Source organism: Muntiacus reevesi, chromosome 14 (assembly GCF_963930625.1).
Source record: "Muntiacus reevesi chromosome 14, mMunRee1.1, whole genome shotgun sequence".
Classification (NCBI taxonomy): domain Eukaryota; kingdom Metazoa; phylum Chordata; class Mammalia; order Artiodactyla; family Cervidae; genus Muntiacus; species Muntiacus reevesi.
Window position 1 is genome coordinate 27,852,312 of NC_089262.1, and position 16,864 is coordinate 27,869,175.

A 16,864-nucleotide genomic window follows, 5' to 3' on the forward strand; every position below is an offset into this window, starting at 1 on the left:
GCGCTTGGCATTTTTCTCAGTGCCGTGAAAAGTGCTGCGCAAAGGCCACTTCCAGGGCCCTAGCTCCCGCTCTTCCACCTAGATGGCGCCCCAAGCCCCGCCATCTGCAAATCTTGAGCTGCCATCTCGTTCCATCCTTTCCTCCCCAGGATACCCAGATTTCCGAAGCCAGCGCCCGGGGGGCTCCGAATTCACCCGCTGGGACTCTGCCCGCGGGAGTGCGGGGCTCGGGGGATCCCCGCCCACCTGGTCATTCCTGCAGGGGAATCCCCGCCCCCCGTCCCTGTCACTCCAGGAAGGGAGTTCCCGCCCCTCGAATCTACCAGAGGGAGGGAATCCCCGCCCATCCAGGAGGTTCGGCAGAGCCCCAGCGCCGCGCAGCTGGGAGAGCCGGGCTAGGAGCTGGCTCTCGGCGCCGGTGCGTGCGACCCGGGGCAGCTGGGCGCGGGAGGTGGCTGCGGCGGGGATCCGCCGGGCCGGGGACGCCCGAGATTGCGCCTCCGGTGGCTGCGGGCGAGCAGCGGCGCGGCGGTGGCACCGGCGGTGGCAGCGGTGGCGGCAGCGGCGTGGGGACCCACCGGGCGGCGCCTGGGTCCGGACGCGCGAGGAGCAGCCTCCGCCGAGCCGCGTGCAGGTGAGGCGACCGTCCTGCTGCGGCCGGGACGTGGGGCTTCGGGTGGGTGGGGGCGGCGGGAGGTGAGTCTTGGCACCCCCGAAATCTCGTGCGCCCAGGAAAGTTTAGTGACAAATCCAGGTGCCGGAATCCCATCCCCAGGCAGGCGGTGAGTAGGGGCGCGGAACCACGGTCCCACACTGGGCGGTGCAAACTCCGGGCTCATCCGGCCAGGGGCAGGGAGGACGCGGCCGCGGGAAGAGGGCCCGACGGAACGGTCTGGGGACAGCGGGGACAACCCGAGAAGCACTGCCGGGCACATTCAGGACAGGGCCTGAAGCCCCTGCCTGGGCGCGCGCCCAGGATCCCCGTCCCCCGGCCATCGCCAGGTGCCCTCCTCTCGGGCGGATGTACTCAGGGGTTCTGGCCTCAGGTGCTGCCTTGGCGATCAAGGCAGCACCTGGGCACCTCCCGCGCCTACTCATCTCTTGCCCCCTTCCTGCCTGGAGAAGAGACACGCGGCGCCAAGGCAGGGCGCGCGAAGAGCAAGGGCATCTTTGGGAGGTACTGGCTTCTGCCAGAGAGATGGGGAACTGCGGTTGGGAAAATCCTGCTGGGCCTTCTCTCCCGCTGAAGTCCAGGTCCTCCGCAAACCTCGCCTTCTTTCTCTTCTTTTCTCTCTCCCTCGCTCTCCGATATGCGTTGAGGTTTTAGATCTTTGGGCTGGTTGTCTTACTGCAGTGCTGAATTGGGTGCGGGAGGGTCTAGGGTCCCTGGCTGAAGTTTCCAGAAGCTTGTCCTCAGCAGCCCTGATCTGTGCCAAGACCTTGATAAGGGGACACTGGAGTGTGAAGAGGACAAGGTCTGGCACAGGCTGGAATGGCAGGCACGAGGGCATTCCACAGCTGCAGACGTGCCCGGGGACTGGAGGTGGAGGAGTGCTGGGGAAAGGAGCAGCCTCTTGCAGCTTGCGCAGCCTCTTGCCTCTTACCATCTGAGCCACCATGGGATTCCCTGGTGGCTCAGATGGTAAAAAAAAAAAAAAAAAAAAAAAATCTGCCTGCAATGCGGGAGACCGGGGTTTGATCCCTGGGTCTGGAAGATCCCCTGGAGAAAGGAATGGCAACCCACTCCGGTATTCTTGCCTGGAGAATTCCATAGACAGAGGAGCCAGGCGGGCTACAATCCGTGGGGTCACAAAGAGCCAGACACGACTGAGCGACTCACACTTGCCTCTCACAGAGGTCAAGCACTTTGGATGGATGTGTTTTCCTTGACAAGTCATAATGGAGGTAGTTGCAGAAACTCATACTCTGGGTCTGCTTTTACAAGAGCCCCCGCTGGACCTTCCATGCTGCTGGTCCTTCCCCAGCGAGGCCTCCCCAACTCAGTCTGCTCTGAGCTTGGGCTCTAAGGACCTGGTTTTCTACCCACACTAGGGTTAGCTTTTCTGGTCTGTGACTTCTGAGTGGGGGGTCAAGTAGGAACAGACTGGCAGTTGTGGTGTAAGACGTCTGCTTGTGGGGGCAGAATAGAGTGTCCCAGAATATACCGTTGCCTGGAAGTGGTAGTTTTAGCTTCCTCAATTCCTTCTTCCACTAGAATGGGCCCCAAAGCTGCTGTTCCACTAATAACCACAGTGGTGAGGAGTGGGGGGGTGCGGAGTGCAGAGCGAGATGTAGGAGTAAGGGAGTGGCAGGTGCTGAGAAAGGAAGAATCAGAACCATGGAAAGTACATAAAATGAAAGTGAAGTCACTCAGTCGTGTTGGACTCTTTGAGACCCCATGGACTGTAGCCTACCAGGTTCCTCCGTCCATGGGGTTTTCCAGGCAAGAGTACTGAGTGGGTTGCCATTTCCTTCTCCAGGGGATCTTCCTGATCCAGGGATCGAACCCGGGTCTCCCGCATTGCGGGCAGATGCTTTACCTTCTGAGCCACCAGGGAAGCCCCATGTAAAGTGCATAAATGTACTTTAACATAGTTAACATAGTTAGGGCTGCCCTGGTGGCTCAGAGGTAAAGAATCTGCCTGCAGGGCAGGAGATATAGGAGTTGTGGCTTCGACCCAGGGTCAACAAGATCCCCTGGAGGAGGGCATGCTGACCCACTCTAGTGTTCTTGACTGGAGAATCCCCATGGACAGAGGAGCCTGGTGGGCTGTGGTCTACGGGGTCACAAAGAGGTGGACGTGACTGAAACGACTGACACTAACATACATAGTTATGAAGCGACTGAATTAACTAACATAGTTAATATGATCCTGGAAAAATACTGAATTCTGCTTTAAGTCTCTATCATTGAAATTGATTTTGCATGCACTTAAGGCAGTTTACTATTTAAGGAAACATCATAATTTCTCCACTCAGTTCAGCCATTTTTGGAGTACTGGTGGCTTGCTGTGCGCAGGGGCTTGGAGGTTCCTGGGGACATGTGTAGGTGACAGAGGCTCCCTCCTTCCTGTCAGAGCTTCAGTCTGTCAGATGTGAGATGGACACTGAGATGAGCTCTGTGCAAACCGGTGCTCGTGTGGCAGGTATAGACACCCTGTGCTTGTTGGGTGATGGGATGAAGGGATGATCTGATGAGTAAAGTGCCTGAAGAATGATCCTGATGGAACATTTTGGGAGGATGGTGGAGAAAGAAACCATTTTTGACTGAGGGGATCTGACAGGCTTAATGGAGGAGCTGTGTGCCCTAGGATGATTAGTCTGCTCTCTTGCAGGAAGAATTGGGACTGGGGAGAAGTGAGAGGTGAGGAGCCGGGTGAGCTTGTGGTAATAAGATGGGGGCAGAATGTATTGGAGGTCTGAGCTGGTGGGTGGCAGCGGGCTTGGAAGAAAGGAAAGGCTCCTCAGAGATGGGCTTGGAGTATGGGCACCGCTTAGACTGGGAGTAAAGAAGAAACAAAGGTCACCTGCAGGTGAGGGGCAGAATACACAGTTGGCTGAAGTGGAGGGGTTTAGAGTTTTAACAGTCAGCAAACCGGAAACCTGGAGAAATCCTTTCAGACTTTTCCTTTTTGACATCTCCCACATTTAATCAGTCTCAAAGGTCTACTGATGGCCTCCACTTGTAAAACCCATCCATGGCTTCCAGGACCTGTGGGATGAATTCCCAGTCCTCTGCCCATCTTCAGACTTCTCTCCTGCCATGTCCCGCACACCCACACATGCTAAAGTGCTCCTGACCTGTCCTCCTCTCAGCCTCTATGCTGCTGTCCTTCTGGGTGGTGGTGGGAAACTGAGGTCCTGGAATATCCTTTCTCCCTTGGTCCTCCTGATGAACAGTTTTTATTTTTCAAGATCCAGCTCAAAGCCTCCTCCTCTGTGAATTCTCTGCCTCTCCCTCTCCCAGGAGATGTAAAGCAGTCCTGCCTTTGGTCCATCACTCCTACAGAGCCCCCTTTGCGCATTCATCATGCTGCCTGGGCCTGTTTCTTTTTTTTCCTTTTGGCCAAACTGCATGGCATGTGGGGTCTTAGTTCCCCAACCAGGGATCAAACCTGTGCCCCCTGCTTTGGAAGCACGGAGTCCTAACCACCAGACCATCAGGGAAGTCCTGGGCCTGTTTCTTTAGAACCTTATCTCATTCATGCCCAGAAAAGGCCTCAACCAGTCTGTCACCCACCACCCCCCCCCCAACTTTCTCAGGTTGGACAAAGAGAGAGACAGAATCTACACTCCAGACACCAGCACCCCCCCCCCACCTCCATCATGCCAGCTGATTGTACTATAGGGTATCGTCCCTACTGCGGCTTGAAAGTTCCAGAACTAGTGGGCTGCACAAGATAACACAGACTGTGCATACTCGCTGGCCTAGATCATGTGGGCCCAAGTGACTCAGACTATGGGTGGGGGGAGGAAAGGGGATATTCCTGTTGGAAGGTGGCCCCAGGCTCCTCTTTCTGCATTGTCCACAAGGAGAAACATCCCGAAGAAGACAAACCCACAAGAGGTGAGGAGCAAGCCCAAGGAGAGGCTGAATCCCATTAACAGGACAGACTTGGAGACTTGACAGTTTTTAACCTCTTTCTTCTGCCCTCAGAAATGTGTCCAAACTACCAAGTAGGCTGCTCGGCAGGCAGTCTCCTGAGGAGAGTGGGCGGACAGGTGCAGCCAGGAATGTGTGAGGAGGCCAGCGTCTCAGGAGGAGGATGGGAATCGGCCACCGACAGAGACTGAGCAGAGCATATGTGAAGGGTGCCCATGGTAGCCAGCTTGCAAGGGACGAAGAAGGGAGCGGTTGCCACGACAGTGCAAGTGGGGAGCATAGATGCTGAATCCAGAAGCATGCCGGTTGAAAATAACAGGAGACTCGTTGGAGGAGGTGGTAAGGTTTAAGGTTTAAGGGAAGGTTTATTCAGGGGAGTCCCCAGGCATGTTTAGTAAACAAAAGAGAAGTGGGAGAGAATGGAGTCAAGAAATGGAGTCCTCGGGAAGGAAGAGGCCAGAAGCGTCAGGAGCAGGTGCAGAGAAAGAAAAGAGCTGACATCTGCCTTCCCTGGAAAGTAGGAGGGGAGCAGAGGTGGGGCGAGGCTCTGGAGGAGCCTGCACCACCGCGGAGGGGAGTGTCAGCCTTGGTAAAAGAGAAGGGATGCCTGCTGACAACCAGAAGGCCACCGTGTCAGGCTGGGACCGTGGGGGACAGGACACTTTGGCCAGGTGATGAACCTGGCTCCTGGCACCGGCAAAGACAGCCCAGAGGGAAAGGAGGGGTTGTGGAACTGGGATTACAGACTTGGCTGGAGCCTCTAATTGGTCAGATGCTTTGAAATTTTGGAGCCGTGGTTTCTTCATGTGCAAAGTTGGTAGAAGAGCTATTTTTCAGGGTTATTCTTAGGAGGAGTAAAAAGAGATACTGAGATATGCATGTGTCTCAGTGATAACACCTGGGATGTCTTGGGTCCCGATGAGGGTGTGTTGAGAAGTGGGTAAACCTCTCGCCAGAGTCAATGACAGCCCAATTGAATGCAGAGGCAGGACTGTTTAGTAGACCCAGCAGGAGCTTTCTCTCTCTCTGGGTGAAAGATGTTATCACGCCCTCTCTGATTCGATGGTGAAGTTGGCAGGGCCCAAAGCAAGGGGATCCTGGAGGGTCTCTCCTCTCCTCAGTGGTTTCTGAAAGGGGCAGTACTTTCAGATTTGCTAATTCCTGCATCCCAGGAAGCTGAGGCCCAGAAAAGCAGAAAACTCACCTCATTTCAGTACAACCAGAGCTAGAATCATATGGGGGCTTCCCTGGTGGCTCAGACAATAAAGAATCTGCCTGCAATGCAGTAGACTCGGGTTTGATCTGTGAGTGGGGAAGATTCCCTGGAGAAGGGAATGGCAATCCACTCCAGTATTCTTGCCTGGAGAATTCCATGGACAGAGGAACCTGGTGGGCTGCAGTCCCTAGGGTCGCAAAGATTTGCACACGATTTAGCGACAGCAGACTACACAGGGCTAGAATCACAGTCTAAGTTGCTCAATCTGGGAACCATCATCTTTCAATGCAAGATGCAGGTGAGTGAGGAGGAATTCACAGTCTGTGTACCCTCCTTGGTTTTATTAATGGCTCTGTCATTATACTTAGAAAGATTAGATAAATATTCTCACTCCTTCATAAGGAGGGGAGGCTAAGGAGCGCTTAACTTGATTTAGGAATTACTCAATAGATGTGTGCCAAATTAAATGATATTTGGGGGAAATGTGCAGAATGTTTTTTAAGGAAAGAGAAGTATAAAAATATGTACTCAGATTATCCTTGATTTATTTTTCCAACTGGATAGTCTGTGTCTAGATTATGTTGTCAGTTAGGCTTATGCATAGGTTCCACACAAAATGATAGATCCTTTTATGGCATTTAAAACTTTTTCATCCTTGATCTTTATAATAACCATCTTCTAGAAATGGAAAAAAAAGCTGGTCTTGGGAAAGAATACATTTGCCCCAGGGTTCTGCAGCTCTGGGCAGAGACAGGATTTGAACCAGGTAGGGCATCAGATTTAGACTTGAATGGCCCCTGATTTAAAGAGCTCAGCATTCTATTTACAAATGTGTTCAAGAAAACACTGGGAGCATTTACGGTTTGAGAACTCAATTGTTGAAGAGGCCCTTTGTGGTCTGATAAGGCAGCAGAGTAGAGAGCTGGCTTGTTGGGGCACTAAGTGTGCAGAGAAGACACATTTGTCTTTTAAGTCTTTCCAGCTCCGGGAAGAGGCCTGCCCCTGGCTGGGCCCTCTCTCCAATGCCAATAATGTCTCTGCCATCCCACATTCTCACTGGGGCTGGGAAACCGTCCCCATTTTGAGAGCTGCTGGCTTCGGGGTGCACGTACTACCTACACAAATACACTGAGTGAATGGTGACTGGTCTGTTAACTCACAGAGAATCAGAAACTTCAGAATTAACTCTCTTTATGAAGCAATCTGATGAAACCAGCGAGCATGGAACATCTGGCTGATTGAGTTTTTCTTAGATTATTTGCTTGTGGCTTTTAAAATGTTTCTGTGGCTCATCGAACACTCTAACATGAGAAGGGGTTTGGGAAAAGCAGGGTTTGGGAAAAAAAGAGGACTCATTTTGTCGAGGCTTTAGATGAGATAATAGCAGAGAGATGGGGGAGTTTTGTTGCCTTAAGCAGCCTGAAATGCTTAGCTATCCACATGAGGATTAAAAAAAAAAAACACATGCCCTGAAGGATTTGCAAATCCCTGAAGGAACCTAATCTAATCCCTCGCCATCAAGTGGAAGTAAATTTAGCATGTTGCAGAATGGACCCATGGCATTTGAGCAGCCTCCTGAAGAAGGGTTTTCATGGTGTGTGTGTGGCCCTTAATAGAATGAAGCTCCAGACTGGGGTCCTGGAGGGCTTTGGCAGGAGTGGAAGTAGATTTGGATGAGCTACTCATGGTTTCCCTTTTTATCATCACCTGATACCTCGAGCACTTGGCCTTGCCTGCGCTGGACCTTAGCTAACACTGCCACCTTAACTCAATTGTCTGAGTTAAAACACATATTCTCTGACTTCCGAGGGTTCATCATCCTGCTTTACTAAACATAAGATACACGGATGCAGTGCAGAAAAGATTCCTCCCATACCCAAGAGCCATGAAATCCAAAGCCCTCTCCCAGGCTAGACCTGCCCACTGCAGGAATACAAGCTCTGCCGGGAGGAGGCTGGGAGGAAGAGTAATTTTGGATCAGGATGTTCTCAGCAGAGGGTGGGGGCACTAGTCTGCCTTACAGGGGAGGCCTCTGGGCGTCTAGAGGAGGTGGTGGGAAGAGAGATGGTGCCTGGGAGACTGGCTCCCTGGGGGCCCTGTCTGGCTGCTGTCACCCCTGATGAGCTGCTGGGGATACCTGGGGAGGAAGATGGAATAAACACCAGCTCTTTTGTCCCTTTCAGCAAAGGCTAGTGCTCTGCATGTGTGCATGCATGCATACTAAGTCACTCAGTCATGTCTGACTCTTCGCAACCCTGTGGAGCCCGCCAGGCTCCTCTATGCTTGGGATTCTCCAGGCAAGAATACTGCAGTGGGTTGCTGTGCCCTCCTCCAGGAGATCTGCCCAACCCAGAGATCAAACCCGTGAAACTACGTCTCCTGCATTGGCAGGCGGGTTCTTTACCACTAGCGCCACCTGGGAAACCCCCACTGCTCTGTGAAAGTGAGAGTCGCTCAGTCGTGTCCAACTCTTTGCAACCCCATGGACTATACAGTCTGTGGAATTCTCCAGGCCAGAATATTGGAATGGGTGGGTAGCCTTTCCTTTCCCCAGGGGATCTTCCCAACCCAAGGATCGAACCCAAGTCTCCCTCTTTGTAGGCGGATTCTTTATCAGCTGAGCCACAAAGGAAACCCAAGAATACTGGAGTGGGTAGCATATCCCTTCTCCAGCAGATCTTCCCAACCCAGGAGTAGAACAGGGGTCTCCTGCATTGCAGGCAGATTCTTTACCAACTGAGCTGTCAGGGAAGCCCTCCAGCGCTCTGTAGATGCCTTCTAATGCGAACTTGCTTGTCCTGTTTATGAATCTTGGGTTGTTGTTGGAATTTCGGTATTCCACAAGACCCTTTCTCTGTTAGCCATGCTGTCTGGGGTTGGTGTAAACAAGTCTGAACACCCCATAATGCTCTCACCTCTGAAGAATATTAAGTGGTTCCTGACACTTCTTATATTTGCAATGCAGGTGATCACATATAATTATAAAATCTCTTCTGGTGTTTGAGCATTTCTTTTTTTATACCCATGAAGATGACGATGGAGCCAATTTTAATAAAGCCAGATGTCAACAAACTCTTTACATTTTGGCATGTTGGCCAATGGACACTTATAAAATGTCTGATTTCAGCTGCGTTTCACTTGGATTCCCCAACCCCCCTTTTTGACACAGTGTATTTTATAGAGATTGGGATAAAACTAGGGTGTGCTGTATGGGTCTCTTGGTAAGAAAATTAACTTCTAAGGCTAACACAACCATGCAAATATTATTACAAAATCACTCAGCATGTAATTTTGGCATCGCTTTCCTCCAGTTTTATGCTGCCCACTCTCCACTCCAGCCCCGCCCTGATCACCGTTATTCCCAGTATCATTAGGCTGACAGAAGAGACAGCTGTCCCCGGAAAATGTGCTCCAAGTGTCCCCATCAGCACGGATTCTCATGACAGCAGGCAGTGAGACAGCTCAGGGAGTGGAAGGTGCTGAAAAGGATTGCATTAACTCCTCTCTGGATCTGCTACTCATCTTTCAAAACCTGAGCAGATGTGAGGCTTATTGTTTTCATTATGGTGATGGCTGGGGAGCAGCGTCCAGGCGCTGGCACCCAGGAGTTACCCACGGCACCTGAGCACCCTTCTCACCTTCTGGCCCCTCACCTGCTCAGCATCCTGGGCACAGTCTATCTCCTGAGGATCTCTGAAGATGATTGGCCCTTTTCTTCATACTCTTCTGAATCCACACTCCTCAGTGTGTGTGTGTTAGTCGCTCAGTCGTCTCTGACTCTGTGACCCCATAGACTGTGGCCCTCCAGGCTCCTCTGGCCATGGAATTCCCCAGGCAAGAATACCGGAGTGGGTTGCAATGCCTTCCTCCAGGAGATCTTCCGAGCCCAGGGATCGAACCCAGGTCTCCTGCATTGCAGGCGGATTCTTTACCGTCTGAGCCACCAGAGAAGCCCCCAGGATCCGACATGATATTCAGTACATGGAGCTAAATGAATGTTGTTTGAATGTTCCCTAGTTGGCAGGCATAGTTCTGGACACTTTTAAATGTATTAATTCATTTAATTCTCATAACCATCCGATGAAGTTCACGCTGTTGTCATCCCCATGTTTGTTTTCTAAGACTGCTGTGAGAAATGACTACAAACTTGGTGGCTTAGAACAACAGAAGTTTATTCTCTCATAGTTTGGGGGTCAGAAGTCTGGAGTCAGGTGTCGGCAGGGCCATGATCCCCCTGCAGGCTCTCGGGGAGGAGACTTCCTGGTCTCTTCCGGCTTCTGGGAGCTGTCAGCACCCCTGTGGCTGGCCCACTCCTGTCTCCATCTCTGTTCACACCACCTTCTGCTCTGTGCACTCGTGTCTTCTCTTATGTCTGCATGTCTTTGTCTAACATGTCTCCCATAAGGACACTTGTCATTGGATTTTGGGCCACCCGGATATTTCAGGATGATCTCATTTCAAGATCCTTAATTTAATTATATCTGCAAATAAGGTCATACTCACAGGTCTTTTTCAAAGTCACCATTTAACCCACTGTGTGCCCTTTTGCAGATGGAGTATTGTGGTCAGCCACATTCTCCAAGGTTACAGGAGTTTGTGGAACCAGGATTTAAGTAAGGCAGTCTGGCTCTAGAGCTTGTATTCTTGAACTGCAGATCTTCCCTGACTTACAATGTGGTAGTGGTGGTTCGGTCACGTCCGACTCTTGGAACCCTGTGGACTGTAGACCACCAGGCTCCTCTGTCTATGGGATTTCCCAGGCAAGAATACTGGAGTACTTGCCATTTCCTTCTCCAGGGGATCTTCCTGACCCAGGAATTGAGCCCGGGTCTCCTGCATTGCAGGTGATTCTTTACTCACTGAGCTACAAGGGAAACCCCTGTAAGACAATATGGTTACATACTGTAAGAAACTCATCATAATAAAATTGCAAATATCATAAGTCAAAAATGTATTCAATGTACCCAACTTACCAAACATCACAGCTTAGCCTAGCATAACTTAAAGGTGCTCAGAACACTTGCATTAGCCTAAAATTGGGCAAAATCATCTAACACAAAACCTATTTTATTTGAAGTGTTGAACACCTCATGTAATTTATTGACTACTGTACTGAAAGTAGAATGGTTGCAAGAGTGCAGAATGGTTGTAAGTATATCGGTTGTTTACCTTGGTGATCGCGTGGCTGACCAGGAGCTGCAGCTCACTGCCACTGCCCAGCATCTCCAGAGAGTGTCGTAACAGCTTATTGCTAGCCCAGGAAAAGATTAAAATTCAAAATGTGGTTTCCATTGACTGGGTATCACTTTTGTACCATCCTAAAGTTGAAAACTAAGATCTGAGATCATGGCATCCAGTCCCATCACTTCATGGCAAATAGATGGGGAAACAGTGGAAACAGTGGCAGACTTTATTTTTTTGGACTCCAAAATCACTGCAGACGGTGATTGCAGCCATGAAATGAAAAGACGCTTACTCCTTGGAAGGAAAGTTATGATCAACCTAGACAGCATATTAAAAAGCAGAGACATTACTTTGTCTACAAAGGTCTGTCTAGTCAAGGCCATGGTTTTTCTAGTAGTCATGTATGGATGTGAGAGTTGGATGGTGAAGAAAGCTGAGCGCAGAAGAATTGATGCTTTTGAACTGTGGTGTTGGAGAATACTCTTATTTAAGAGTCCCTTGGACTGCAAGGAGATCCAACCAGTCCATCCTAAAGGAGATCAGTCCTGGGTATTCATTGGAAGGACTGATGTTGAAGCTGAAACTCCAATATTTTGGCCACATGATGCGAAGAGCTGACTCATTTGAAAAGACCCTGATGTTGGGAAAGATTGAAGACAGGAGAAGGGGATGACAGAGGATAAGATGGTTAGATGGCATCACCGACTCAATGGACATGAGTTTGAGTAAGCTCTGGGAGTTGGTGATGGACAGGGAGGCCTGGTGTGCTGCGGTTCATGGGATCACAAAGAGTAGGACACTGAACTGAAAGTTGAAAAATTTGAACCATCATAAGTTGGGGGACCATCTGTCGTCTCTGCCTCTCAGTAAATGTGCTCCTCTGATTGTTCATGGTATGAACGGATGGCAGGATGGGTGGATGGGTGAAAAGATGCTGATAATAGTAACTGATCAACACTCTACTTACCAGCATAATGAGAATTATACCAACATCAACAGATAATCATTTTTTTATGCTGTTGCCTCAGAACTTGACCTTGGGTCCTATTCTCTCCTATTAGTCTCCCTTCTGAGGAGATCTCATCTACCATCTGTGTGATGTTGCCTCCCAAATGTATGTCTCTAGCTTACTGACTTCCAGACCCACATGCCCACTGCCAACTAGACATCCCCACTGCCAGCTTGACATCCCCACCTAGGTAGAGAATGGGTGCTTAGACCTAGCAGGACTGAAATGGAAGCCTTGAGATTGCCCCTTCAGGCCAGTTCTTCCCTTCTCCCCTCTTCTCAGTAAATGGCACCGCCGTCCCCTTGTGGGGCTCATTCCCTCAACTAGAAGCTACCTCTTTTTCTTCTCTCTGCCTCACACTCAACAGGTCGGTGTGTGAGTCCTGCTGGGCCTTCCTCCAGAATCCGCCTCCTGCTCCCAACTTCCACTGCAGGCTCCAACTTGAGGCCGCCGCCCCTTTTCCCTGAAGCCCTGCTGCCGTGGTCCTCTAACTGGGCCTCCCCAGAAAAGGACTCTTGACCCCCCCCATCCTTTCTCCTCAGAGCAGCCAGAAGGGGCTCTTAACACACAATCAAGTCAAGTCACTCTGCAGCTTCAGCTAGGGGGTTTCTCATTGCCAGTTGAATATCGCTCAGGTCCATTTCTCCCACCTGCCTCTCAGGTGACGTCCTGTGTTCCCACTCTGCGCTCTCACTTTCTCTGCCCAGACACGCTGTCCTTTTTGGAACATAGCGGGCTCTATCCCGGAGGAGGGCCTTACCCCTTTCTGGAAGCTTCTTCCTCCAAACCTTCAGAGACCTTCTTCTCTGCAATCGTATAATCTAAAATGGCCCCATCCCCCAGGTGCTGTATCTTGTTACTCTTGTTTCTTTAGAAATAAAGTTTCTCCATTTGCTTATTGTTTATCTCGCCTGTTGGGATGTAGATTCCATCAAAGCAGGGACAGTGTGCTTTTCACTGTGTCCCCAGTGCTGACAGCAGTGCCTGGTATACAGTAGGCCCTCAGTAAATAGCTGGTTGTACCAATAGAGCACTTATTACATTCCAGGCACTGATCCCAGTTATCCTTACATTCCAGATGATGAAAAGTAGGCTTAGAAAGTTTAAATTGTTCGCCTGAAGTTGCATATCTGTTAAGAGCTGGAACAAGAATTCGAATCCAAATCTCGCTGTCTCCTAAGCCCGTGTTCTTATCCATTATTCCACCAAGTCTCTGAGAAGCAGGGACTGCCCAGGATCTCTATAGAACTCTGAGTTTTCTAATTCATTTTTCTGCTGAGAAACCCAGGACACAGATTGTTAAAACACAGGGAGGAAATATACTTATTTAGATTCTCAATATACTACTTCCCTGAAAAGTTGGCCCTAGGGCTTAAGCTTGAGCAGTTAAGAAGTTCATTTCTTTTTTTCTCCACTTAGGAATTTAGGCTCAAGACGTTTTCAGATCCATCTGGAGAATTAATGGTTTAAACCCTCTTCCTTGAATACTTACAGGAAAGGCAGAGATGACCAGGTTGCATCCTGATCATCTTCGTAGGAAGAATGCAAAGGTGGAATTTGCCTTCACAAGAAGCCCTGAGATCATCCTCCTCCTGGTCTTCCTTTCATATACCTTTTTGTAGTTTTTTTTTTTTTTTTTTTTTTTCTGCCTCCCTGTCTCCTCCAGTAGATAAAACCTTAGGATGAGAACATGGACCCCGGTTTTAGATTGGTTGATAGCAAGACCCTCTGCATTGGGTCTTACTAAAACACTGGTCTATTTCTCTGTCACCAGTTTTGGGCCAGTCATGGAAGAGGCCAAAGAATATATTCTTGCCAAGATGTGGGGCTCAGAGGAACTTCTGCCAATCGTGCAGACTGGGAGAAATTAGAAAGCAGCTATTTATTTCCTTCCCTGCTCTTGGACCTCTTTTTAAAAGTAAATTCCATCTTGAGAATTACATCAGCTTCCCGATAAGTAAACATCAGACAAGAAGCTACTCTTTCAGTAATTGTGAGAATGGCCAAGACCCACAGATGTAGGTTGGGCTTTTATTTGTAGAAAGGACTATAGTGCCTGATGAGTATATTTGGCAAATATAGTTGCCTTCCTGCAGGGAAGCAAAACTCTGGCCATTTGATACGTCATGCGCTTTGCCACTGCTGCAATGAGTGGGATTTGTTATGGCAACCAGAACTCTGCCCGGAGGGTTGTGCGTGTAAACTGTCACTCATTAGCAGTCTCCTTTACTTTAATCGTAAACTGAAGAGGAGCTGCTCACTGTTTGTGCTAAGAGGCAGATGGGTAGTCACAATGGAGCCCAGGTCCAACTGTATGTGCTCTTTGGAGGTAGAATAGCGCTGCCACCACAGCTCTCATTTGCTGGGTGAAGGAGTGTTCCTGGACTTCCATTGGTTGATATCCATGCTGGAACCTGCACTCTGGGATAGTCGGTCTTATTATTTTTCCTAACTCTTTCTCAACTGCTACTCCCCATCTTCCTCTTGACCCAGCCTGTAAACTTTGCTAACAGTGGTCATGCAGACAGAATGTAGGTAGCTTCCCATAAAACCATTGAAAATTATGAAAGCTCAGCAGACATTTGAAGGAGGTGATATGGTCAGCGATGCTCTGTTCTCTTCTAGAGTTTGTACTTTGTCCTCACTACTGCAAATCAACTTCTTCCCCCTTTTTTCATCCAACTAGTATTTATTTAGCACATACACATACAGAAAAGATATGCACACTTCATATTCAATGCATGGGGAATAAAAATAAATAAAATTCTGCTTACTAGAATTACCAATCCCATCAAATTATTTAACTAACTTTGGGGGTGGAGGAGAAACAATGGAGACAGCATTGCTTCAGGAACATGGTGAGTTTCCTGAACCCTGCTTTTGATGGAGACTTGGAACTGGCTAAGAACCCCTTAGGCATATTTACTCCTGGATATATTTCTAGGCCTATGTAAATCTGGGTGATGTTATGCTGTGCTCTATCATCTGTGGCTGGGAATATGAACCGCAGTCCAAAGTGAAACCAGAACCACTTCTTGAGTTGATGTCAGCAGTGGGTCAGAAACTAGACTGGAAAGTTCTTCCAGGCAGAAGCCACGTCTTGTTTGGTGCTGTGACTCAGGCCTATTGTAGATCCTTCATAAAGATTTTTTTAAATGAATGAAACTGTTGTCAGATCAGCATGGCTGAGTGGGGAGAAGAATCTGGAATACATATTTCAGGTCATACCTACAGGTAATCCATGAAGCCTGAAGCCTGAAACGGCCCTGCCCTTCAGAAATTTATCACCTAATAGCAGAGCTAGGAAGTCTGAGGCATGCTAGTTATGATTTAAGATGCATGGGAAGATGAATCTTCTGATGTAAGTGTCTTGAGAATTATCTTTCCTTCACAGCATTTTTCCAAATGAAAAGATTTTCCACTTTACGCACTGATCATTTTAGGTGATTTCGTGAACATTGCACTTGTACAGCCCTGAGGCATCTCTTCAGTAAATCAGATACAGACCTACTATGTGCTGAACTCTTACATTCTATTAGGGAAGGCAGGCATTCAGTATGTTTTAAGCTGTGTTCAAGAACATGACCTCCTAGAGAAGTGATTCACCTCCTTCCTGTGCATCCCAAGCTGCTCTTATCAAGGTCGCTAGTGACGTCTACATTGCTAAATCTAAGGGCTAATTCTCAGCCTTCCCCTTGCTCCTTCAAAGCATTTGATCATACATACAGTTCATCCCTGCTTTATCCTTGAAAGGCATCCTTCCCTTGGCTCTCCGCATACCATGCTGTACAGACCTTCCTCCTCACTCACCAGCCAGCATTCCTTCCCCAACTTCTTGACTGCCTTCTCTCTTCTCCCTGACCTCTCACTGCTGAAGGGCCCAGCACTCATTACTCGCACTTGTCTTTTCTTTCTATGATTACTATCTGTGGTGTCAGTCATTCTCATGGCTTTAAATACCATCCATCAGCCAAGAATTCACACGACTGTATCTCCATCTTGTGCCACCTGCGTATAGAATTGCCTACTTGACACCTCTGATAAGAGTCATCTCAGACTTTAACGTCTAAAAGTAAGTTTCTGATTCCCATCCCTTCCCCTTCCAGATGCTTTGTCTTCAGTTAGTTCTTCAACGTATACCCAGAATCTGACCATCCCTCATCGCCTCTCTTCATCCCTGGTTCCTCATCTCTCAAGTGGGCTCTTAGGCGCTGCTCGATTTTTACCTCTTCCATTTCACCGTATGGCATATTCTCAGCAGAGCAGCCAAGTGATTCCAGATTCAAAATACAGATCAGATCATATTAGTGCTCTGTTCAAACTTCTCAGAGTAAAAACCAAACTCATTACTTAACCTACCAGGCCCTTCCCTCCCTCCCTCTCTGCTCAAGCCCCACACCACCCTGGCACACCTCTGCCTCAGGGCCACCGCACCTGCTGTTCCCTCTTTCTGACAGGTTCTTCTCTCACGTCGCTGACTTGCTGCTTCCTTCAGGTCTCAATTCAAATGTCGCCTTCAGTGATGCCTTCGTGCCACCCTTCCCCAGCCTGAGATTTCATATCCCCCTTCTCAGCTTTATTTTCTCCTTCGCACCTTGTCAGTTTTTTAAACATATATTTTACTGACTCAATTTGCTTTTCTGCCTGCTCTGCACCGCTGCAATGAAAAATTTATGAGGCTATTTTTCTGAAGGGGGGAGCCTATGTGATTGACTCATATCTTCAACACTGAGAACAAGGCTTGGCATACACCAGGCACTCAGGAAACAATCTGCTGAGAGAATGAGGTAGAACCAATGGTATTTTTCACTTAAATATTGATGCCCCCGAGGACTGTGATGTAATTGGTGGG

General features: G+C 49.0%; 1 protein-coding gene across 3 annotated transcripts in view; it reads left to right on the forward strand.

Annotated features, from left to right (window-relative positions):
* Positions 1 to 451: 451 nt before the first annotated feature.
* PDZD2 (PDZ domain containing 2) overlaps positions 452 to 16,864 on the forward strand; it is a 395,696-nt gene continuing 379,283 nt past the window's right edge. For all 3 annotated transcript variants that reach the window (XM_065905523.1, XM_065905524.1, XM_065905525.1), the window contains exon 1: positions 452 to 634. The gene's annotated coding sequence lies outside the window, so the exon portion shown is untranslated. The remainder of the gene's footprint in view (positions 635 to 16,864) is intronic.